Source organism: Hyaena hyaena, unplaced genomic scaffold, assembly GCF_003009895.1.
Source record: "Hyaena hyaena isolate Hyena2069 unplaced genomic scaffold, ASM300989v1 scaffold_976, whole genome shotgun sequence".
Taxonomy (NCBI): Eukaryota; Metazoa; Chordata; class Mammalia; order Carnivora; family Hyaenidae; genus Hyaena; species Hyaena hyaena.
Window position 1 is genome coordinate 400,783 of NW_024081610.1, and position 27,373 is coordinate 428,155.

The 27,373-nt window shown below is 34.1% G+C and overlaps 1 long non-coding RNA gene across 1 annotated transcript; it reads left to right on the forward strand.

Moving 5' to 3' along the window:
- Positions 1-23,248, forward strand: LOC120223279. The gene is made up of 3 exons (XR_005526259.1): positions 1-57; positions 13,141-13,285; positions 23,181-23,248. It is a non-coding gene; the product is annotated as an uncharacterized LOC120223279 (long non-coding RNA).
- The last annotated feature ends 4,125 nt before the right edge of the window (positions 23,249-27,373 follow it).

The following is a 27,373-nucleotide window of genomic DNA, read 5'->3' on the forward strand; positions in this document are numbered from 1 at the left end:
TTCAGTTTCACATAAATATGATAGCCTGCCACCCCCAGATTGGTAATCATCTTTCATGTTAGTATGTTTCTATCTATATTCACATAAAGAATATTTTTTTATATTACTGCATGCATTTTGCTTCAATAGCTTTCTAGAAGATGGGGCTCACTTCATATCTGTATATTTTTTGCCTGGACAATTAAGTGTTTACTATGCATTAGAATCATTTAGGAACTTGTTAAAGTGAAGATTTTGATTGAAAAGATCTGGGTTGGAGCCTAGTGTTTCTCATTTATTCAGAGTGTGCAGGTTATGCCCTTTGTAAAGACCACTCTCTTGAGACATTCATCCCCCTAACAATGAGTTTCATGAGGAAGTATGAGCATAACATAGGCACAACAAGATTTACTTCAGAAAAGATGAACTAGGGAGTAATTTCCATTTGAATATTTTTGATGAGGAAAAAGATTGGATTAGAATGGAAGAGTAAAGTGAAATTGCTGAATAGAATTGTAGCAAAGTTTGAAGAAGCAATTTGACTGCAAAATATAGCAACTGCAGTGATAAAATGTGTGCAGACATTTCTCAGGGAATTTGACCCAGATTGATGCACTCCGGCAGCCAGAATCTTAATTTCTTGCTTAGGAGAGGTTTTTGCAGGATTCCATACCATGAAGAAATGCACACAACGTCCAGCAATTCCTGAGGTTCACCTGCATAGAGCAAGTTCAGGAAGATCTTTTTGTATAAAAATTGCCCTGGTTTTATTTGGTTCTCCTGGTATTTATCAGCTGCACTTACAAGTCTATAGTTATTACTGTTTAAATGCATATGAAACTTTGGTTTGCTTACCTTTCTCTTTATCTCATATTTTTAAAAAGTGAACCCTGAGTTATCTGTGGTTTCTTAACTTGGAAATAACAATAGTGGAATCAGTGCTCTAGCATATAGTGTGAAGAAGATAAAAGGCTGAAGACACAAAAAAAAGACATTTGATCTACTTCATAAATCTGTCTAAAGAAGTTTGTTTTGCATTATGAATGTTTCTGTCAGTCACTTGTGTTAGTTCTATTGAGTTAGAATCTTGTCTCCTTTGTAATATGACTGATGACAGGCTACTCTTAAAACAGAAAAGAATTGAATTCTATTCTGCTTTTCAGGTTTTCTTTTCAAAAATCCTTTGGATATTTATAGGTATGTTATTTACAGCGTAAGTTCATATATTAGTTATTTATGTGCTTCAGATCTCTATCAGACACAAGCAGTATACCACAAAAGCATCTAGATTATATCATGATACATATCATTTGTTAGCTTAGAATGTTTCATCCTTTTTGTTTTGACAAGGTACAGATATTTTATCGTGAATTCTTTTTAATAGTGAAAAGACTTCTAACATGATTCTAGTGAAATTAGAGGTAAATATATGTCTCCCGATACATCTCATAAAATAATGAATAAAATTGCCACTAGGTTCTAAAAGCAGTGTACCGTAACATCCTTATTAAAATGAGGGATTTTTAAGTACTTTTGGGACTATCAAATTGATTGCTGATTTTAGGAGAGTATGTTTTTAAGTCACATAAAATTTAGAAATTAAAAATAGTATGTTTCATAGTATTAAATTTTACCTCACTGATTTATCCCAAAATGTGCAGTTTAATTAAATTAATAGGTGCATGATTACACTTCAGAGAATTTAAACTAATGTTCTACTTAATAAAAAACCTTAATATAATATCTTCTCATCTCAGCTTTTTGTGACATGTATATAATGAGAAGAATAGAAGTTGTTGGGTGTGCTGCTAAGGATATCAAAATGAACCAGAACATAATAATTATAAATTAATGTTAAAGTTAAGAGAGAAAAACAGGCATATTTGACTGTACATTAGGCAAGAAAAGTAAAATAACTTTTTTCTTGACTACCAGTCTATAGGGTTCTTCATACTGCAGTGAGCTTTCTAGAACTCTGGGGAAGTCCCAATTCTGACCCCATCCTGTGCTTTCCCATGCATCCTGTGGTGTGACCTAGGAAAAACAAACATTCATTCATCTTCTCAGAGATTTTTTTCTGATTCATGATAACCCATAAATCAGTTTTTTGTCAGAATATCATGTTGAGTAAAAATTTCCCATGCAAGTTGATAACATAGCCGATACAATTTCAGGGAAGAAAGGGAGAGAGGTATAGAAATGGAAGCAACAAAAAGTAGCAGTGAGATGAGGGAAAAATAGGTAAACTGGAAAGAGATTTAGCTATTACAAATAAATACTTGTTTGGGAAAATAATTTGTTGACCTTTGAGAATAAGTGAATTAAAAGAGAAAAATCATAATGTCATTAGCAAATGAGGGATCTCTTTTGATTCCTTCTGCCGCTACTTACACAATTTTTTTCTTCTCTACAGAAAATCTTTTTTAAAACATTGCAGCATCTTGTGTTCTAGGATTTGAAAACTTTGGTTAAAATTTTGTACATGATATTCAAATATCAAAATATGTAGCATCTTTATTTTCTACAGTTAGTTTGTCCCCTCTACTCCCTTTCCTCCCCCAACACTCTCTTTCACTCTTGACTTTCTTCCTTCCTTCCTTCCTTCCGTCCTTCCCTTTATCCCTCCTTCCTTCCCTCCCTTTCTCTCTCTCTTTCTTTCTTTCAAAATAAAACCTTGCTGAAAGCAGGTTGGTGGAGGAGACTGGAAGGCAGTAAACTTACCATTATTTTAAAGAGTGTCCTTTTGATTAATCGCTTTCTGTTAGAGCTTTTTGGTAAAAATTTGCTGTTACAGACTCCCTTCTCTCTACCATTTTTCTAGCCAAAAGAAATCTTGACAAAGAGAAAATTTTTGTCTATATTCATGTTAATAACTCTTTCAACTATTTCTAAACTACAAACCAAGGTATATTCCTTTGAGAGACTGGATTCTAAGATTCACAAATAGATTTGTAGATTCAGCAATCCTCTAGAAATATTTTCAGAATCTACTAGGATTTCTTTCTAACCCATCTAAGTATTTCTCCAGTCAGTCAGCCACATTCTGAAGATAGTGGGGATGAACAAATACTTGGTTTAAACTCTTTTCATCTCTAATTTCCCTCGTACTTCTTACTGGGTTAGGATTTTAATATTGTCATTGGAAGTAGAGTGTGATGTGTAAAAAGGGATTCCTTGAAACATGGCACTAATTAAACTCTGGTCTTCTGGGTGGTTACAATAAAGTTCTGGTGGAGATGCCCATTTGTGATTATGCTTTTCTTTTGGTAGCCTAAAAGCATGAGATGCGTCTGGCCATAATGTTTATAATCCATGAGAGATTTATAGAGTAGTGTGAGATGAAGTGTGTTTGTATACTCTAATCTCTCCTCCTTAAACAGTAAAATAAAATTATTTAAAAATACCATGGTCTGGGGCACTTGGGTGGCTCAGTTAAGTGTTTGACTCTTGATTTCAGCTCAGGTCATGATCTCACAGTTCCTGGGATCCACTGTGCTGGAGCCTGCTTGTGATTCTTTCCCTCCCTCTCTGCCCTCCCTGGATTGTGCACTTGCACATCGAGCATGCTCTCTTTCACAAAACAAATAAGCAAACATTTAAAGAAATACCATGACTTGTTTGTATACTAAGAAAGAAAATACATTTAATTAAATGCTAAAATTTTAAGAAAATGGCTCACTAAGGCCAATCCTAAATTTTACATATTAAATTTTTGTAAAAAAAAAAGGGGGGGGATGGAGGGAGTTAAGTATTTCAACAGCTTTTTTAACACAAAGTATATTTCCACTTAGAAAAATGGGTTAATAGGATAAATGCTCAATGACTTTATCAAACAGTCAACATGCCCTACAAACAGTACTATCTTTATCATTGGATCGACATGTTTATTTTTGTTTTTATATAACATAAACAGTAAATTTGCCTTTTCTTAAGATTTTAATATACAATTTTCTAAACTAGAAAAATGAATACAACTACAAAATTAAATTTTATTTTTTATCGTTACTTCAATATATTGAGAAACTCTTTTCTCCTTTTTGATGTTTAAGGTGAATTTTGCAAACTACAAATTGATGTATTTACTTAATAATTAAGATATTATTTTTTAAATATTGAGAGAGAGAGAGAGCATGTGTGCATGTGGGGGCGCAGAGAGAGAGAGCCTTAAGCAGGCTCCGACTGAGCAAACCAACTGCCCCTCAAGATACTGTTTTTGAAATTTATCAGTATTTTTATCATTTCATTATTTTAACACCTTTTTTGTTCTGTTTGTCAATTTATATTCATTAAAGTCAATTGTTGAAAGTCCACAATTCAATGATTTTAGTAAATTAACACCCAAAGTACCACGTCCCAGGACACACTTCCATCTGAGGTAAATCCAAGTGGTTGGTTACTCTTAACATTTCAGTCACCCTGAGAGCCGCCTCTTGCCTGTTTATAGTTTATTACTCCCATTATCAGCCACAGAAAATTGCTCCTTGGTATCTGTTTCTGTAAGTTTCTCTTTTCTAATCACTTCATACAAAAGGAAATGTATAGTATATATTCTTTTGTATATACTCAGCTCTTTCACTTAGAATAATATTTTTGAGATTCACCCAGGTTGTAGCATTTATCAGTGCTTTTTAAAAATAAATTATTGAATATTATTGCATTTTGCGGGTGTACTCCCTCTTATTTTTTTCTCTAAATCATCACTTACAGGTTTTTAGATTATTTCCACTTTGGGCTCTTATAAGCAATTAATATATCTGTGAACATTTGCATGAATGTTTTTGTGAACTTTGAAACATTTTTCTTGGATAGGTTCTTAGAAGTATAATTTCTGGGTTTATGATCCTTTCTGAGTTAAGTTTTGTATATGGTGTGCATAAAAGTCTTTTCTCTTTCTCTTCCACCTCCTTTTTTTTTTCCCTTGCAAGTGTACATCCAATTGTCCCAGCACCATTTATAAAATTATCCCTTTTTAAATTGTGTTGGCATCTTTGTTGAAAATAAATGACCTTAAGGTAAGGGTCTGTTTATGAACTCCCAATATGATCCATTGATCTATTAATGCTCTGATTATATACACTGTTTGCATTATTTTAAAGTAGTTAAAATCAAATACTATAATAATCCAGTGTGGTTTTTTTTTTTTTCCAGATGTGTTTTAACTTCTCTAGGTCCTTTGTTTTTCCACATAAATTTTGGAATAAACTTTTCAATTCCTACAAATTAGGATGTTGAGATTTTGATAGAGATTGCATTGAATTTATAGATCAATTTGGTGGTAATTGCTATTGTGACAATACTAAGCCTTCCAATCAGTGAACATAAAATGTCTCTCCCTTTATTTGATCTTAAATTGTCTTCTTAATGTTTTATAATTTTCAATATATATGTCTTAAACTTCTTTTGTTAAATTCACTCCAAAGTAGTTTGTTATTTTTCTGATGCTATTATGAATAGAATGTTTTCTAATTTTATTTGAGATTGTTTGTTGCTAGTATATAGAGGTAAAAAGATTTGGAATATTGAACTTGTATCCTGTGACTTTGTTGAACTCATTTATTAGTTCTAGAGTTATTTTTTCCTCCTTAGGATTTTCTATGTACAGGATCATATCCCCTACAAATGAAAACATTTTACTTTTTCTTTCTGATCTGGATGCCTTCAGTATATTTCTTTCAAAAAAATTTTTTTCCCACCAACTAAGATCTTTAGTACAATGTCTGATAGAAATTGACAACATGGATATTCTTGGTTTGTTACAGAGACTAGTGGGAAAGTAATCCAGTATCTTCTTGCCAACTTTGCCTATTATGGGATTTCAGCCATTTCTTATGCAAGTTCAGCCATTTATCTTATTGATGTTCCCTGAATTGGTCCATTAAATATACATTTTCAAATTTGTTGGCATCATGTTTTTCATGTTTTCACAATGCAAACACTGAATACAGAAATAATTAGCTTGGTGTTGAAAATAAGCAAGTTTAATATAAGATATAATGAATTAACATTCTAAGGGAAAGTATGATATGAGAGAGAAAAAGGATTAATAGAAAAAGTAACAAGCTTAGGACAATAGCATATTAACAAAAGCCAGAGAGATCATAAAAGAAAGCCGAGATAAAAAATAAAATTTAATCCTGAAGGTTGAACATTCAATGATCAGAACAGGACGGGACCTTGGATTTGGTACATTAAGAAAAAGAAAAGTGTTCAGAGAACATATATGCCTTATAATTCCATAGAGATAAAAGTTATTAGGGGCTTGAATAAGAAAGACTATGTGTCTGTGTATAAATTATAAATCAAGTCAAATATAATATTTTTGGGCAAGGGCATAAATTGATAAGAAGTTGTTAAAGTTAAAATGTAATTCTGTTTTAATACATGTTATATCTTATGCATATAAAATATATAACATGTTTCTCATAAGATATATATTACGTCTTTGAGTGTCTAAATGCCTACCATTTGATATTTTCTAAAAGCCAGCATCCAGAAGTATGGCCTAGGACCAACAGCAGCACCCCACCACATGAGCTCTTATTAAAAATGCAGAACCTCAGGTTAGTCTGGGTGGCTGAGTGAGTTAAGTGTCTGACTCTTGATTTGGGCTCAGGTCATGACTTCATGGTTGTGAGATCAGGCCCCACATTTTTAAGAAATGCAGAACCTCAGGGGCACCTGGGTGGTTCAGTTGGTTAAGTGTCTGACTTCGGCTTCGGTCATGATCTCGCAATTTGTGGGTTCAAGCCTCTCATAGAGCTCTGTGCTGACAGCTCGGAGCCTGGAGCCTGCTTCAGATTCTGTGTCTCCCTCTCTCTGTCCCTCCCCTGCTCATACTCTATCTCTCAAAAATAAAGAAACATTAAAAAAGTAAGAAAGAAATGCAGAACCTTAGGCCTAACCATGATAGCAGAATCTGCATTTTAAAAGATCCCTATGTGATCTGTGTTTGCATTAGAGTTTGAGAAGTCCTGATTTAAAATACTCTTTCACCTAGCAACTACAGTATCTTCTTGAGAGGAAGTATTTGCCAGACACTATGCTAGCAATTAAGGGTATTAAATTATCCTTTATGGAAGAGTCTCACAGTCTACTAGGAAAGTCAGGCAGGCACATATAGTGATAGCTGAATTAACAGAGTGCTAAGGAAACACAAAGGGGACATTAGTTGGCTTCTTTGTGACTGTCAGAAAAGATAGATCAACATTTTAACTGAGCCTTCAGAGATGGGGGAGATTCATTTCTTCATCAACAGAGGGTACGTGGGAACTCACAGTCATAGCCGTTGTCTACACAGCATCTGACAAGGTCTTTACCCCTGAGTATTGGGATCCTCGCTGCTTCACACCCCACAAGGACCACACTTTTGCTAAAACGATTTAACTTGATTCTATTAGGATTCAACTCATGATACTTCTGCAGTTGCCACAGAAAGCCTCAGACTTTCTCATACCTCCTGGATGGTCTCCTGCTTGTCATCTAATCCTGAACAAGCCTTTTTCTTTTTCAATCCCCTTCTCACCATCCCCCTTTTGAATGAATGGTCTGTCAGTAGCAAGACCTTGTCAACCTCCTTTTTGACCATTTCCCTTACCATTTTACTCTACACAGAACCTGGATCTCCACTAATGATACTTTCAAAGGGCATTTGTTTTCCTTATACCCCTATATCCACTGGGTTTAAAGGTGGAGTACTTTTTCTTTGTTTCCTCATTGATAGTTTGGTACCTCTCACCTTCTATTTTCTGTCCACAATCTTGATTTTTTTTGCTTTTTTCCCCCCTGTCTTTTGTTTCATCACTGCAATTCTTCTCAGTGTTAAAATTTAGAAATATTTGAGCATTTGTTTCATCTCTCACTGACTTTAAACAATTATTTTATTGTTTCCTCCAAATCTATTTATGTTTCATTATTTGGTGTTTAGAATACATGTGGAGAGGATTCTGCCCTCTCTGGCCTCTCAGTTTCTTTAATCCCCAGTCATTCCTTTGGCTAAACCCTAGAACATGTCAATTCCTAAACCTATAACCATTCCATGATCTCATTTTTATACATCACATTATTGATTATTCCCTCTTCCTTCTAGTTCATTCTTCTAGCATTTTACACCCAACAAATGTTTACCTAACTGTGACCTCTCATCCATGTTGTCTACTAGTCTCATTACTGGAGACTTTACATCAGTCCTGTGCCTTTTCTTCCCTCTCTTTGTACACTCACTCCCTTGGTGATTTCATTACATCTCATGCATTTAAATATTATTTATATGCTGAGGCTCCTGGGTGGGTCACTCAGTTAAGCATCAGACTGTTGGTTTCAGTTCAGGTCAGGATCTCACAATTGTGAGACAGAGCCCCGTGTCAAGCTCCACTCTGAATGTGGAGCCTACTTAAGAATCTCTCTTGGCCCCTACCCGACTCATTCTCTTTCTCAATCAGTCAGTCAATGTTATTTTTATGGTGATGATACCCAAATTCATATCTCCAGCTTACATTTTTCTTTTGAACTCCTAATGTGATTGATGGGAGCGGTTCTTTTTCTTTTTAAAAATTTTTTATGTTTTTTATTTTATTTCTGAGAAAGAAAGAGAGAGACAGCATGAGCAGGAGAGGGTCAGAGAGAGAGGGAGATACAGAATCTGAAACAGGCTCCAGGCTCTGAGCTAGTTGTCAGCACAGAGCCTGAAGCAGGGCTCGAACCCACAAACTGTGAGATCATGACCTGAGCCAAAGTTGGTCGCTCAGCCGAACTGAACCACCCAGGTGCCCCAATGGAGGTGTTTTGTTTTGTTTTGTTTTGTTTTGTTTTTTGCTTTCTATTTGTTGGTTTGTCTACTTCAGTTTTGTGAACAGTTTCTGGAATATGGTAGGCCTTCAATAAATAAATGAATATATTCTTTGCCCCCCAAATTAAAGAAGTAAGAATACATGGTTTAGTGAGATAAATTTGATAGTAGTTTGTGGTTGAAATGAAAAGTGCTTGTGTGCATGTAGGGATGAAGATATTGGTTGAAGCTGATTTTAAGGAGTTTGTATTTTATCATTATCATATACATATTCTAGACCATATCTATATTTTTAACACTAATAAGGGTTCAATAAATAAAAATATTAAGTCTGTAATAAAAGATACTTTGTTATTATAGTATCTTAGTGTTTTATAGAATCACAGAGTCATACATCATCCTTAGCAGAGAATTCATAGCCTGAACATTCATAGCATAATCTGTTATCTCGTATGTCACATCTATTTCTGTATTTTTGTGAATTTAGTAACCAATAACCTGGAAAACTATCACTGTAAAAAGTGTTACAGTACACAACAAATATAGGAAAAGACATAATATATGCATGGACAGATGTATATAAAACGAATATCATCTTTTGATTATCATGAAAATTTTAAATTATTGGCATGAAAAAATTCACACTTATGTGTGCTTCAGTGAAGCACTTCATAAGATTTTAGAAATTATATGATACTTTAAATTATGCAATTTTATTTCAGTGTAAAAATGTTCCTACGGCTCTAATGAATGACCCATTTTGTTAAAAAATAGAGAAGAATGTGAAAAAATTGGACAGACTTCATTGTCAGAACCTCATGTTTTCTGGTTTAGAACATTATTAAGCTTAATATCATCCTGAACTGTCATTTCCCTTACTAACAGTGTATGTGCAGAATAATGATTGGCAATAGGTGGGGATTAATTAATAGGATTTCTTGGATGTGGGCTACAGGTGGAGAGCTGTGCTTCATCAAAGCGGCCATATCTGTCTTTACATGTCCCACCACTTGGTGTACAGTGTTGGTAGAGAAAGCAGCAGAATGATGTTAATCAAATTTCAGTTTTTATCCCGTTCCTCTTAAAAAATGTGTCCAGTTGTCATTAACTACATAGTATCCTTGGAAAAGGTAGTTTATGGTTACATCTGTGAATAAGGAGTTCTTTAGTAGACAAATTTATTTGTGTTTATTACACATGTGTATGTGTTTATTACACGTGTGTACGTGTTCTACTACCCAGACTACTTGAAAACTGCTCCCATACGTTTTTTGTTTTATGTGATTTCAGTTAATGTACTCCATGGGATTAATTATAATTCTTTGGTCTCTGTATAGTTAAAAAAGTACCAATCTTTGAAAATAGAGGTAGAATAAATCCTCATAGTAATACCACCAGTATTATAAAGGGATATTCTCAATTTTTATGCAAAAATATTGACAATTTAGATGAAATGAATAGATATAAATTATTAAAGTTAATCTTCTATCAAGAGCTGGATCTGACTCTACCAGCCCTTAAATCAGGATTGACCATGTGATTTTTTGGGCCAATGGGGCTTTAGGAAAATAGTGGATACAGATGCTTGAAATATATTGGACATTGAGGTTGTTTTGTTATTGTTATTGAAAGTGGAAACCTTAGCCACCAGTTGAATAATATAGGGGCCTGCATGGGGATGAGAGGGCAGCAGAGGGACACCAGCACATGTGGGAACACAGTTCACCAAACACCATCCGTGTGAGTGAGGACTTCATGGATCATCCAGCCTCACCGCCGAGCAGCTGATAACAGAAACGTGAGAAGATGCAATAGAACCTACCCACCCATGATCATCTAGATTATAAAACCGGGGCGCCTGGGTGGCTTAGTCGGTTAAGCGTCCGACTTTCGCTTAGGTCATGATCTCGCGGTTCGTGGGTTCGAGCCCCGCGTTGGGCTCTGTGCTGACTGCCAGCTCAGAGCCTGGAGCCTGTTTCAGTCTGTGACTCCCTCTCTCTCTGACCCTCCCCTGCTCACGCTGTCTCTCTCTCTCTCCTAGAAATAAATAAAACATTAAAAAATTACATTTATAAAACCACTCAGTTAAATGCAGAATTACAAGATAATTTATATGTTATCTTAAGCCACTAAGCTTTGGGGTTATTTGGTATGAAGAAATAGCTAACTGACAAAGTAATGTATTTTTCTTATTTGATACTCTCTTTACTATAAAATAAGCAGAATTAGCAAAAATAACAAAATCTGTCCTTTGCTTATAAATTATGATTTATGTCAGAGCCTGATCAAGTTAATATAATACATACAATGTTGTATCCCCATTTTAGCTGGAAGATGAGAGAGATGAAATAAAGGTGGAAGGAGATCCTAGATTTAGGGGTAAGGATCAAAAGATGAAGCATGTCGAACCACATATTGACTAATTCAGCAAGAAATAAAATGACATCATAGATCTTCATGTACACAATGACTCATTTGGAAGTATGTTTCAGAAAGAGTTTAGGATGAATGTTCATGTGTAGAGAGAGATTAGTGGAGGAGAGAGGAAGGGAGAGAGTACACACAGGGATGTGGCAAAGGGGAAATAACGGCAGGAGGAGGCGTGATAAGGCTCTCACACTGAGGTGAGCAATAACCAAGAGTCTGCATTGTAACCTGTCAATAGAATTAGAAGCCTATGACTAGTTCAAAAAAGGATTGTGTATGAATCTGAAGCTGTGGTATAAAATCTGGTGTTAACAGTGCTGAGCGAAATGAAGTAAACTTTTTTTCTGAAAGAAACAAGATGAAAGCTTAAATCTTCTAGAAAAAGAAAATCTTTATTTTTTTTTTAATTTTTTTTTTAATGTTTTATTTATTTCTAGGAGAGAGAGAGAAACAGCGTGAGCAGGGGAGGGTCAGAGAGAGAGGGAGTCACAGACTGAAACAGGCTCCAGGCTCTGAGCTGGCAGTCAGCACAGAGCCCGACGCGGGGCTCGAACCCACGAACCGCGAGATCATGACCTAAGCGAAAGTCGGACGCTTAACCGACTAAGCCACCCAGGCGCCCCTAGAAAAAGAAAATCTTTAGTACATATTAAAAGACCTAACTGTCCACTATATTTTAGTTTATATTATTTATATAATGTTAAAACTCCATTAAAATCATGCTTTGAAATAGTTTTAAAAGTATTTCTATCTTCTCAATCTATTTTTTTCTTTACTTCTTGGATCTCCTGTCACTCCTCTGCCTCTCCTACACTTTTTCTCCACCTCCTTAATTTTATTTGGCATAATTTTTGGTTCTAATGTGAATTTATTCACTGTAACCTCTGTTTGCAGTAAGCTATGGGATATTGTGTATGTGGTGGCAAAAAAATAGACAGTGTTTATGCCTACATCCTAGCACCTATGAATTTGGTAAACTTAGGCATGTGACTGCAGTTTTCTGTAGCTGTTTTCTTATTCACATAAGCAGAGTAATAATGGAGCTCACCTTGCTATGTTATATTAATATTAAGTAAGTTAATATATTTAAAGCGTTACATTTAAAGTTTTTAAGATAGTAATCACTCCATAAATACTACTGGTTAATTGTTTCTATCACTATACTTATTAGAAAATGCTGGTGTAACTGATAGAATTTTCATCAGTGTCTGCCAAACAGATATATTCAGAACCATAAAAACATTATTATTTTATATTATTTCATTTTGTAAGCATCATACCAAAAAGATGATTAAAAAAACTAAAATTCACTTAAAATTCTACCATTCTTCTGACTCATCATATACCTACTGTTTTTCTGAATTTCTTTTCATTTTTTCCATATCCGTGCAATTACATATTGTGCTTAATTCCAACTTACTCTAAATTGACTCTATATTTCCAATTAAGTTTTCATGATTATGATTTTAATATCTGAATAGGGTTTATCTGATAGTCATAATTTACTTGACTCCATTTAATTTTTTTCATAATTTTTTATGTGTAAATGAAGATATTTATACTGAACTTTTTCTATTACTATATACTCAGAATTCCTTTTACTAAATTTAGATTTACAATAAGAATTGTCCCACAAAAATTACAAAATGAACAGCAACAAATTTAGATGAACAACTTATATTTGAAATAATAAATTCAAATGGAAATATATGCCAATAATATAATTTTATCATAATTTGTTTTATAAAAGACCTACTACTTAGACTGAAAATGGATGCATCATTAAAATGAAACAATTAAATTTTGAGTATTTGAAATTGGTTAAATATTTTTAAGACAGAGAATGGTAATTCATCACCTAGAATATAATAGAATTATTTCTAATCTAATGCAGTGGTGAACACTAGTACTCACTAACATCTAATTTTCCTCTCCTTCTGGATCTTTAGGGAAGACTATATTTTTCTGATCCTTGATGGTAACCCAGCGATAGATTCTTAATTCTGTCCAATGGGCTGTGAGAAATGATGAGCTTTGCTTCTGGGATAAAGCTTTTACTTAGAGGATTCTTTCTTCTTTGCTGCAATGAACAAGGTGAACTCATGATCCAGATAAAAAATACTAACAAAAGTCAGCATAGCTTCCACTAGCCTGGGTCTCTGTGTGATTGTGAAAGGCAGAGCCACTCAAGACGTGCACTGGAATCAGAAGAGTAAATGCAAAATAAACATTTTTTGCATATTCCTCTGTTATCTGAAATTTTTTGAAACTTTTATAGATTCTGGTCACTCATTAGTTGACCAATACAATACTTAATAAGGCCTCACTTGCTTGCCAATTTAATCAAATAATTCTCTCTCAAAAATTTCCCTATTTTCCTTCAAATATAAATTACCTAATTTGATCCTCTTTGAATTTGTAACCTGTAGTAATATTTCACTTTCTCTTTTCTGATTCTTTTCAAATAGATGATATTTTCTCAGTTCTTTCAGTTTCTTTTTAAACATTTTTAAAAATTTTTTAAGTTTATTCATTTTTGAGAGAGAGAGAATTCCAAGTAGGCTCTGCACTGCCAGCAAGGAGGCTGATGGAGGCTTGAACTCGCAAACCCTGAGATCATGATCTGAGCCAAAACCAAGAGTCAGATGTTTAAGTGACTAAGCCACCCAGGTGCCCCTAGTTTTATTTTGTTTTTTAACATTTTCAGACTAGAAAATGTCAAATATAATAAAAATTTCACAGCTTTATAAAACAAAATCGCGTAAGAGTTCCAATAGTATTAGAGTATTTTGATTTCAGTGCATAATTAGAGAGTATTATGATTTCAGATCGACAGTTAATAATCCCCCTTTTTAAACATTTCTGAATATATATGTTATTTTTAATGTTTATTTATTTTTAAGAGAAAGAGAGAGACAGAGTGCGCGCAGGGGAAGAGTCAAGAGAGAGGGAGACACAGAATCAGAAGTAGGCTCCAGGCTCTGAGCTGTCAACACAGGGCCCAAAGTGAGGCTTGAACTCACCAATGGTGAGATCATGACCTGAGCTGAAGTTAGCCGCTTACCTGCCTGAGCCACCTAGGTGCCCCATCTGAATATTTATATTAATGATATAATAAAAAGGATTGCTTGTATCTATGAGAAAGTGTGATGAAATATTCCATTAGTTTATCCATAAAGTATTTCCCTTTTAGTAAAAATATTTCCTTGCAGCTAAGTAATGGGTTAAAATTGTAACACGCTATGAAGTCTAAAATGAAGGGATTGTTGGAATATGGATTATGAAAATACTTCAGAGCAAGAATATATTCCAACAACTTGATAAAACTTGCAAGTCAATTACCTGCAAAAATAAAAAAAAAACAATTATGTTTGATAATTTAGAAATATAAATGTCAGGAAATATGCAATTGGTTTCAATTTCATCCCTCATAACCATATAGACTCAATTATAGTTTTCCATTATACAAGACTAATTAGTTTCACAAAAACTGGCATCTTTGCAATGCAATGTATTGTAATTGGGATTTCATGTTTCAATTTGTAAATGTGTACCCTTTGATTTACTACCATATGCTTTATTATTTTAGATACATCTTTTGAACAGCTATTTCTGAAATAATCATTTTACTCTTTCCTTTGAACTACATTTGTGTTTAATCAGAAAACAAAGGCTTTCTTTTTTACAAGAACATTTAAAAACTAAAAAAAAGAAAATAATGGAAATCAATCTAAGATCTAGAACAATTAAAAAACTTTCCATCCTGTATGTTTTTGGTCATCTTTGCTGTTTTCTGTCCCTGAAACCTTCCTACTAAGTTATAATTTTCTCCATTTTGAAGAAAGATTATTAGGTAGTAAAACATATAAAACAAGAGAAATGAATGAAATGAAACACACAGCAAAGCAGAATAAGTGAGGAGGAAGATAATATGTTGATGATGTTTCATTAGGCAATATCTTACCTCCCAAATTGCTACATTGCTAAATTGGATATTATTAATGTGAATAAAATGTGTCTAATGGGATGTTAAAGCATACAGGTACTTTCTTGAATTCACACACATTTAAATCTTGATAGAGGATGAGGAGACAAGAAAACAGCTAGTAAATATAAGCAATAACTGGTAAGGCCACAATAAAACTGTAAGGAACAAGTAATCAGTGGAGGGAGAAAAAATAGTGATATGAACTGGGTTAGTCCATGTATTCCCTTTTCCTACAGCTGATAATAAAATCAAACCTTTCATAAATAATTTTAATTATGGATTAAGGTGTCAATATAAATATCCTCTTTATGTCTGATATGTGAACCCAACTGTTTAATGCTCATATAGACATAGAGACTTATGTATGAGAAGAGTTGATATATACACATGGTAAATGGATGATATTTGAATTAAGATAGGTTTACCTTTTTAAACATAGTATAAATCTGAAAATACTCAGTTGTACACTGTAATTAAATCTCTGGGAGTATTCCTTTCTGAATAAATAAAGTAATCAATTCAACTACTTAGATGTAAGCATTGTTAGAATAAATGCCGCCAGAACTTAACTTTTTGCTAATTAAACTAAACTTAGTGTTTGAGTTTTCTTTTCATTTGAACCTCAGAAATTTAAGTTTAGGGGCAAGTATCACATTCTCACAGAGTGAAGATTAAATATCAAAACTAGTAATCTTAACAGTAAGGAAGTAAAGCTCTGAGATTTAAAAGATTGATAGCGAATACTTGAATATTTATAGTTTCTTTGGTTTTTAAAATATTTTAATGTTTATTTATTTTTGAGAGAGAGAGCACAAGTCGTGGAGAGGCAGAGAGAGAGAGTGAGACTGAGAGAGAGAGAGAGAGAGAGAGAGAGAGAAGGAATCTGAAGCAGGCTCCAGGCCCTGGGCTATCAGCATAGAGCCTGACACGAGACTCGAACCCACAAACCGTGAAATTATGACCTGAGTGGAAGTCCGGCACTTAACAGACTGATCCACCCAGGCACCCCAAATATTTATAGTTTTTAATACGTTGGAAGATATATCTTGGATTTTAAATAGTACTCTGCTAAATTCACACTGCAACAGTGGTTTATTTATTTTGAAATTTGTAAATTATAACAGAAATTGGCAAGAAAATAGGCCATTGTTGAGGTCTCCTAGTGCATTGTTTTGTGGAAATTTAATATGACTAAAAGAGATAAAAGTAGATTGAGCTTCTTAACTTTAAAAATGTATAAAATAGGGGCGCCTGGGTGTCTCGGTCGGTTAAATATCTGACTTCGGCTTAGGTCATGACCTCATGGTCGCAAGTTTGAGCCCTGTGTCGGGCTCTGTGGTGACAGCTCAGAGCCTGGACCTTGCTTCAGATTCTGTGTCTCCTACTGTCTGCCCCTCCACTGCTCGCACTCTGTGTGTGTGTTTCTCTCTCTCAAAAATAAGTAAACATTAAGAAAAATGTATAAAATAAAGACATCCCTTTATTTTATAATAAAGGTTTTTAAAGTTCAGCATATATTTATTATTGATTGTCTTTTTAATAAGACTATTTGTTAAACCTGAATACTTCTTTTCACATAGCTGGCTATGTAAAATAATGTTTACTGTTCAAAAGATATATTCTATTTTTTCTATAAAATTTGAAAGAAAATATGAACTTCTCTTTGCTTCTGGCTACTATTTTCAGAACTGCAAAGAAGGTCTTCAAAAGAATGGGGGAAAACTCTGGTCATGTATTTTGATCTGATGAAGATCAGTTCAGTCTGATCACTCAGCCAAATGTGGAAGGAAATCACACCAGATATCTTATTTGATTGACTTGACCATATGATTCTTTAGAAAGGCTTAATCTAGAGATCCCACAAGTAAAAAAGAAAAAAAAAACAAAACAGTATATCTCCATAATAAAATTTTCTTAATCATATATCTGAGTCGACTTGATTCATTTTAGAACTTAAGAGAATTCTTTCAGTTTCCAGTCTTCAGTTGTGAAATTTTCTTCCATTGTTAACCTTCATTAGAAAGTATCCTTCACTTGATTATCTTTCAAAGCAATGAATTAATGAATGTATTTCTAAAGACAGGCAATAAATTTATTCCTATCATAACAGTTAGAAATATATTTTTCCAGTATACTTTTCTTAATTTGGTGAGTAGATCATCATTTCTGTTCTCGATAGTCTTGAACCATGTGTTTTATAAATTATATTATATAAAATAACCTTGGGAAATTAATCTTTCCTTGTTATTATCATGTAGCACTTTGATCAAAAAGGACTTTGATTTCCCCTTTCTTGAGAATTACTGGAAAATGAAATTCCCCCCTAGAACTCTAGCACATTTATAAACATAACCTGCAGTGGAATTTATGGCCAGCAGTCCTTCTGTTTAGGATATCTGTGTACATAAAATTGCAATTGGGTTGCTTTCTTGTGTGTAAAATAAACTGACTGGGAAAGACTACTGTTTTGACATTTTAATTTTAGCACAGTATATTTTTACGAAAAATCAAAACCTCCCTTTTGTTTCCATGATGTAGTGTCACATCTGTCAACTCCTAGGATAAAAGTCACGCAATTGGTAGACCAGTGGAATCCGTGAACTCCCAAGTCCTTCCCAGATCAACAATCTGTGATAATTTATAATTTAAGTTAGTGGAAAATGTCCATAACTTTCCAGCACGCTGTCCTTGTTTTATTTTTTGGAATGCCCTTTTCAGTGCCATGGAAGTTTCTCCAGAACCCGTCCTCCAAAACCAAGCTCAGTTCCCTTCTCCCAGAAAACTTCCTTGTCCTTCAGTGAAAATTAGTTTCTCCAGTCCTTGTACTTTCCTATTCTGTAATTAGAGTTGGCTCTTAGGAAATGTTTACATAGTTGAGTTGTGGAGAGGAGAAACAAGAAATAGATCAAAACCAAAACTTTAATTAAAGTCCTTGTTACTAGAAGGACTTGGAAGTTCCAGTCATAGAAGAGTACAGAAAGAAGGCTTCCACATCCATTAAATTTACTCTTTGCCACAAATCTTGATCACCAAATCTTTCATTAACAGCTGGTCTTCAAAACCTCTGTGTTGGTAGTGAGCTCTGCTTGATGTTATACCATTCATTTCATACTTGTGTGTGTGTGTATGTGTGTGTGTATATTTATTTATTTATTTATTTTTGGTGGTGGTAAAAATACATACATTGTCATTTTAATTTAATACTTCAAGTTTCAGCCCCAGTTAGATAATATTTTAGTCCTCAAAAAGAGAAATAGCAGTTTTCACTGCAGAGAATTCAATGGGTCCCGTTCTGCCTTAAGCCATCAGCTTTGTCAAGAAAACAAATGACCTAGAAATGTAAATTGGAATAAAAATCAGTTCACAACATCGTCTTTTATCTGTTTATTTCTTTTGGCTACTAGATAGCCTTGGACATTTGAACATGCTATAATTCCTTGAGCTTATTTGTCTAAAATCCATCTCATAAAAAGGCCCTGCCTGTAGGAAACTTGCCTATGTACTCTATGATAGGGTAGACAAAAGATGTACGAGGAGAGACCAGAAATACAGTTTTGATTTGGCTGTATTACCGTAAGGAAAGGAAAAATAACTATTAACATAAGGCAACAAAAATAATGTGCATGTATCATGAAACAAGCATGATACCACAGTTACATCTGTCTTAAACAATCACTGTGTTGTAGGATAGTAAGTATCAATACAGTCTGGATATAAGGCTTCCAAATGTTGAGCAGAGAAATGCCAACCTGATTTATCCTTAGGAAGTCTAATGATACCAGTAAGTAAGTAATGGAAATATCCATTTCTTATTACAGAAAAAGCAATATATATTGCATTCACAGGCTTACATTATTTTATAGATTTGTCAAGATTCAAAGAGAAATGGTTTTGTTCAGGGAAGAGAATTAAATGTTTGAAAATAAAACCTCTCTAAATTATTCTTCCACGCATGCTGAAACAAACAAGAAATGTCTGACTCTCATTCACATCACATAAAAAATAAACTTACTACAAAACTTAAACCTATAAAAACCTATAACAAAATATAGAAACAAATCTTGTGACGCTGGATTATCAAGACTCCTCAAGTACAATTCCAAAAGCACAATTCATAAAGAAAAACTTCATAAACTGAACTATAGCAAAATTAAAAACTTTTGTTCTTGAAAAGACACTGTAAAAACAAGTAAAGACAAGGGAGAAAAAATAGTTGCGAAACACGTATCTAGTCAAGGACGTGTTTTCAGAATAGAACACTAAACAAAGACTCTCCAGAAGCTCTCACAATGCAGTCATAAACAGAACACCAAATCAAAACTGGGCAAAAAAATTTGACACATGATAACAAAGAATTTTTAATTTGCATCTTCTTTATGCCTAGTGATGTGGAACACCTTTTCACGTGCTTATTATTCATCTGTATATCCTCTTCGGTGAAACATCTGTTCACATCTTTTGCTCATTTTCTAATTGAATTGATTGGTTTTTAAATGTGTTTTGAGAGTTCTTGATAGACCCCAGATGCTAGTTCTTTGTAGGATATGTGGTTTATAAACTTTTTCTACCAGTTTGCAGCTTGTCTTTTCATCTTCTTCAGAGTTCTTTGTCAAGCTAACATTTTAACGTTTTTAAGTCCATTTTATTATTATTATTTTTCCATTAATGGACTGTGGTTTTTTTTTTTGCCTGGTCCTAGATCTTAAAGATTTTCTTTTGTCAGAGACAGGGGCTATTGACATTTGGCTGGAGTAGGGTAGGTATTGACAAAAAGATTGTTTTGTTTTTTTGGTTTGAGGGAACAGGATTTTCCTGGGACCTTTCTTTCCATACCTGCTAACTGTTCCACATTGGGTGTTATGCAAATGCTCTGTCTGGCACATATGAGAGGCAATAAGAAAAGCGAAGGAATTCAGTGCCACCAAGTCTTTCCTTAAGTCCGGTAAACCTTAGGCAGCCTACCTCCTTCTTCCCATCTTTGAGGGACTTTCTATGGTATTCACTGAGTCCTATATGAGTCCTTATATGACATCTTTCTGAAGCAGTCTTTGGTCATTCTATTGGTAAGTCTGGATCTAAAACTTCCCCCTTAATCTCAATAGACTTATAATAGTAGTGTAATTTGTATTCTCTTTAAAGCATCATGTGTTGAAGATCTGTGAGTATGTAATATATGGGTTTCAGTATTTCAAGGGTGGATTGATGCCAGATACACCATAACATAGCTCAGGCTGTCAAATTGTATTTTTCACATAACGTCACAAGAGAAATGGGTATTTGATTTCTGAAACTACTGGTTGAAGGAAATCATGATTACCTCCGCTCACTCCTTGATTAATATATCTCAGCCAGGTTTCCTTTCAAACTCTCCCTTTAGTCTCCTTATTAGTTTTATTGTTATTCCAAACTCCCTTCAGTTTGTCTCTGACCTAATGTACAGACATACTCAAATAATAATCTAATACACCTTAATTGCACTTGGCAGGATAGGACACCTTTTACAATGCTCTGTAGAGAAGACATGCCAGGCGCCTCACAATTCAAGGTTCTCAGAGAGCACCCAAACATGCCTTACTAGGACAGCATTAAACACAATAAAGCACCATTTACTGATTATATACAATGATGCAATTAATAGAGCAATGACTAAACACACTTGGAGTATTTCTTGAATGTTAAAAAAGGTAACAAGTGATAGATCATTTTAAAATAAGTATCAAAGGCTAGGACTTTTGGCTATGACCAAGTGATGAATACTCACTCAGTAAATACTCTCTGTAAAAGCAGCTATCAGCCTATACCAAGTGGACGGGAACCATTATTTCAGCACGCTGGAATTTGACCAAAGGCATAGAAAAGCCTGAGAAGTATTTATCTTTAAAAATAGGCTGAACATCAGACAAAGTATAAATAGGGATCCAGTGACAAAGAAGAACTGTGGTTTACAGAGTATGGCAAAACAGGGCAAATTTGTGGCTTAAAGGCAATATCTAAATAACTATATATGTATTGAGCTACCCAAGAATAACAGCTGAAAAGCACAATCCACTTATGCTAACATTGATGGCAAAGGTTTTTCTTCCTCTCAAATTAAGGGGAACCCAGTTGTCTGTGTGTTCATGTGCATTAGGCACAGGGTTAGAAACATGATAGAAATGCAAATGTAGGAAACAAAAAAGGCTCAGAAGAAAGAAGGGTTCATTTTCTCCCTAAGCTTCAAGAACAGGAAGAAACACTTCTTGGACATTATACTGGCAAAAATCCCAAAGTGAAGAAAATGAATGTCTTTGGTAGGAGGTATGAGCTATTTCAAGTAAATGGCTATAAGGGCAAGAGGGAGAGGTATACAAGTATTTGGCATACCCTTCTGTGTAGCATGAGAGGAGGGGAGGTGCAGTGAATTCTAGAGATAGTCTGGCACTAGACCAAGATGGCCTTTTACACCTTGTCACAGAGTTGGAGTTTTCCTTGTAAGGATAGAGATCCATTATTGAAGAGTTGCTTACTGGTCAGTATTGTATCAGGTGTGTGCATTAGAAATGCCAATCTGAGCCCTGGCTGGCTGGGTTAGAATTAGGGCGACCCCTTGAGGACGATGTTGGCATCAAATGATTGATGTAGGAGGAAAGTATAGATTCTTAAAGCAACTCTTCTTAAAAGCTCTTTGGTTTTGGAGCACCTGGGCGGCTCAGTCGGTTGGTTTTGGCTCAGGTCATGATCTCACAGCTCGTGAGTTCAAGCCCCATGCTGGGCTCTGTGCTGACAGTGCAGAGCCTGCTTGGGATTCTCTCTTCCCTCTCTTTCTGTCCCTACCCTACTCATGCACTCTTGCTCTCTTTCTCTCTCAAAAATAAATAAACTGTAAAAAAAATTTTTTTTTAAAGCTGTTTAGTCTTGAGCCCCATTACACTATTAAAAATAATTGTAAAGAACTTTTGCTTTTTTCCCCTTAAAATTTGCCATAGTGGAAATTAATACAGATTTTAAATTATTAATTTTAATTATTGATTACAAAACCATTTATGGAAATGTCATATTTTTATGAAAACATAAAGCATTATGAAATAATATTTCCAAATTAAAAACTAATGCAAAGAGTGGCATTATTTGATAATTTTGTAAATCTCTTTAATGTCTGACTTAAGTCAGCTGGCTCCTCATATCTGTTTCTGTATTTAGAACAATCTTGTTTTAGTTGGTAGATGTGAAAAAAATCTGGTCTTACACAGATATGAGTTGGAAAAGGAAGGAATGCTTTAATGACTCTTTAAAATAACTTTGGATAGTCATCTTTAATACTCCACTAAAACTTAGGGGTAGTTTACTAAATTTTAGCTCCAATGTGAAATTGAAAACTGTGTCAGTAAATTTACACATGTTGTTACATTAAAATCCACTGGTCATTTTGTGCTTTTAATGGATCTTCTCCCCACACAGGATTTTATTTTTGGAAAATACTGATGTGCATGACATTTTTATCAACTTTCAAATATTGATACATTTTATTATGTGATATTTTTGGCAATTTTACTTATTATCTCTGATCTCATATGAATATCCTTTAAGTATGTAGAAGCAATTGAGCTAATATTAGGAAATTTTAGTTTTTCAAAATTCTAATTTTCACTTGAAAGAATGCTCAAATGTTATCAGTGGCAGTATATATTCTCAGTTGTTTTACTTGAAGACACAAGCTCACAGAGTTTATTTTTAAGAAAATGATTGACAAGTACCCAAGTCTGAATAACTATAGTTTTCTGTCATTCGTCAAAGAAACATGATGTTGTATGAAAAGCGACCTACAAACTCACACAGTGGTTTTCTTCCAGATTACCATTGTACTGCAGTGTACAACAGAAATGATTCATGTGTACTTCCCATTTCTCTCATACACACTATTGAAAAAAAGAAGTACCCATTGTTAAGATTTAATTAAATTTGAATGTTTCATCAAGGACATTCGTAAGTAAAACTGGCTTTTTCTTTTTTCTGTGAATGCAGGAAAGTGAAGAATAAGATGACTTCCTATGTACTTTGGTGCAACCAACTTCACTGCTCATAAGCAGCCAGCATTTTCTCTACCACTGCTTTTGCACCATTAGTTACAAATACCAGTATGGTAGGAAAAGCAAATAACATCATTGAATTCATAAGAAAATTATTTTGAACTCCATAATCCCTGGAAACGTATCAGAGATTCCTAGCAGACTATAGACCATACTTTGAAAACCACTGACTTAAACAAAAAGCAGAAAAGAATCAGGGAAGGAGAGAGGTAAGAGATTTGGAAATATAATGTTTATAAGAATTGTCTTTTTAAAAACTCTCTCTCGAGATGCCTACACAGGTGTATTAAATAACACAGTGTAGCCTTTTATTGTATGTGGTTTTGTCTTCTTTTCAAATGACTTCTATCATGTGCCTAACTGATCTACCTAAAGGCTTGTGAAACCATCGCTATGTTTTTCTGTACTCACCCAGAATCTCCTGCAGTATTGACCATGTCATAATTAAACACATAATCAATAAGACTCAATTAGTTCATAGCTCTTGAAACAGACTAAAAAAAAAAAAAAGATGGTAGATTTGCACTCTTATGTAATCTAACATTATTAAGCACAACTTACATTATTTTTTAAATTACTCTGAAAGTGAGACACATTCAGGTATTAAAATTAAAGCTATTGGCATGCTAATTACTTTTCCCATTTAATTATAATAGCACAGAACAAATTGTAGGGTTTGCACAGTAAACAAAAGCCTGGAAGGATAATATCTGCTGGTTAGTTATTAGTTTAAACATGTGTCTCTCTCTTTTTGACATATTAGGGTTGTAAGCTTTGCATATTCTTATGTTTTGAGCCAAGTTTGAATATGGTAAGAATATAATGAAAAATACAATTATTGATACACATAGGGCTTTATGTTACCACAAATTATTAAAAAAAAAAAAGAAAAGGCCACTTACCTCTATTTTAGGTACAGTTTTGTTCTAATCTCAAGTCAATGACCTTGGACACACATCATTTAGTTTCTATGTACTTTAACTGACTCATCTATAAAAAAAGAGGTAAAACTAAATGAGTTGTCAATTTCAGTCTTTTTTATTTTTAAATAAGCTATAATCATCAACCCATGACCATAGTGACCAAAATAATTATCACACATTAAAAGTCTGTGATCTATTACAAAGTGGATAAATGAGCCAGTGTGGTCACTGTGGTGCAATGCGATGGTGATTTTTTAAATCTTTTCTGAGCAGATTTTTAATATGTGTAATTCATTCATACCAATAATTATTACATGTATCTAGTTTTACCTTTTCTTAGCAAATGTAAATATTCACACCACATTTCTTTATCCATAGTAGAAAATGGTGGCTTAATTTCTACACTTTTCCCCATTTCACTATTAATTTGGCTGTGTAAATCCAAAATTGATTTCATAAGGGAATAAACTAAGTTTATTGAGTCAATATATGTTTTGGAACCCCCGAATGTTCTCCAAACTGAATTCTTCAGTTTCTAAGTATACAGTGTTGACTAACATTTAGAATTGGGGGCGTCTAAGTGGTTCAGTCTGTTAAGTGCCCAACTTCAGATGGGGTCGTGATCTCATGGGTTCATGGGTTGGAGACCCACCTCAGGCTCTGTGCTGACAGCTCAGAGCCTGAAGCCTGCTTCAGATTCTGTGTCTCCCTCTTTCTCTGCCCCTCAGCTGCTCGCACTGTGTCTGTCTCTAAATAAGTATTTTTAAAAAATCAAATAAATTAAAAAATAAAATTTAGAGCTGGAATATAAGAAGAAAATGACAAAGGTAACTACTAATAACTAACAACATAAAAAGTAAAATAATGTCTGTATAAGGAAAGGTCTACTTTAGTAGTTCTGGGTAATAATTAGATAAATTAAGTCTAATTCTCTCAAAGTGGTAAAGTGTTTTAAGAAATCACATCTTATGGGAGCATTGAGAATAACTTTTAAAATAGGATGGCAGACCTGCTGTGAGTTACTTGACAGTTTCATTCTGTCTTATAATCTCTTTATTAAGCACATAACACATGACCAAAAAACCATGAGAATGATGAGCATAGAGGAGGTGTCTCTTTCTCTCTTTTGTCTCTTCTCCTGCTTCCCCATGTCACCCACCTTCTTCTACCTGTCCTTCAACATTTGGCTTCCAATTTAATAGGCAGCTGTGCGTGCTTGGGTAAAAATTGGGCCCTCTTTCAACTTAAAGCAAAACAATGCTAAAGGCTTTCAAAATTGGCATTTCTCACCCTGATCAAAATGGAACATGCGAACTACTCTGTTATCCCTGCACGTAAACAATAAAACTTACTGTGCACTTGCTTCTAGAGTTACCCTATGACATCACTTTATCACTAATAGCATTGGAATTTAATGTATACAGTTTTTGAAATAGCACCTAGTAGTTACTGTTTCCCTTTGTCATGCAAAGAAATCCTGATTTTATTTTAAAGGAACCACCCTCCCCTCTGAGTCCAGTGTCCCTGGCAGAGTTGACATTCTACCCAGCATCAGTGTGTGACTGCCACTAGAACTAAGCCAACCAGCACATCTTCTAGGAGGAGTGTTTCAAAGAAACCTTCTGACCTACTTTGGGCCAGCTTCCCCCAAAGCTCTACTTTTATTGATATTTTTTGTGAAGACAGCATCTCTCTCTTCTGCTGTGTTTATAAATGAGTAAGATAACCCTACAGCTATACAGCAGACATCTTTTCCTATAAGAGGAGAAAGTTTATAATCTCTGATGGGGGTGTGAACGGTATAAAATAGTTCAGTCATAACTGAACTCACAATGAAAAGTAAAATTTTCCATAAGCCACTTTAAGTAGGGCATCTTACTTTATATTTGAAATTTCCACTCTAATAAATGTAACATCACCACAAACTCTTTGCTTTATTTACCCTCATATCTCATTTGTATATTATCTTAATGGGATTAATTGTTTACTCTGTTAAAATTTGTCCATTGTCTCTATGAATTGAGAACACACACATAAAATATTTATATACATAAAACATATTATAAAAAAATAATTGTGGATTTCTCAGACAACTCATTTAGTTGTGAACACAGCCAAAAGAAATCTAGTAGTTTACTTTTAGTCATTGTTAGAAACATGGTTTCTTAGAGGATTTTAGTTGTACGTCATCAAATTCAAAATTTTAATATTCAGTTCCAAGGAGTTTTCTGTATGCAATTATTTTTGAATATTTTCTACTCTAAATGAAGTACTTTTTAAAAAGTGAGTACAAAATAAATGGTAAAGATGTAATATGCACATAGAAGTCTCATGAAGAGAAGTGAATTTGGTCTTTTTTCCTGTCTTGAAAAATTATTTTTAATTATAATAAATGTAGTTTATGTGAAGTTAGAGCTAATTATTACAAAAATTTTTTAATGTTTGTTTATTTTGAGAGAGAGAGAAAGAAGGCACAAATGAGGGAGTGGCAGAGAGACGGGGGGAGAGAATCCCAAGCAGACTTCGGGCTATCAGCTCAGAATCTGACATGGGGCTCAATCCCAGAAACCCTGAGATTATCACCTGAGCTGAAATCAAGAGTCAGATGCTCAGTTGACTGAGGCACCCAGGTACTCCATGTTACAGCTAATTATAGCAAAACCTCTAGCTATGTAGAACCTTTGTTTATAACTGACCTTGAAATAGTTTTCCTGGGTTTTGCCAAGAGAAGAGCTATCCATACTTAAAATACTGTAGCTTTCTCAACCTTGAAGAAAATACATCCTCTGAAATGTCCATTATGGTATTTTCCTTGGGATGGAGCAATATTTTCTGACAGAATAATTGAAGTTGTAGCTATATGATGATACTGAATAGCCTGAGGCTTAAAAGTCAGTGCTAGACAAATTCTTCTTATTTGCACCCACCAAAAATAGGTATGACAGAGAAAAATTAATCATATGCCTCATTTCAGGAAGATGAAGGAAGCAAAACTGAGGAAGTGAAGCTCCTCATTTCAGATTTTTGAACAAAAGTTAAAGCCTTTCCATCATGTCAATAAGCTTGACATTACAAAAGTAGGAAAATAATGCACGGAGAAAAAGTATATGTCTCTAAAATATAAGACTGGCTAATAATCATATGAGTATATAATACCATGATACTTTTCTTCATTTAGACAAGCATTTCTCAGTGTGTTTCTCAC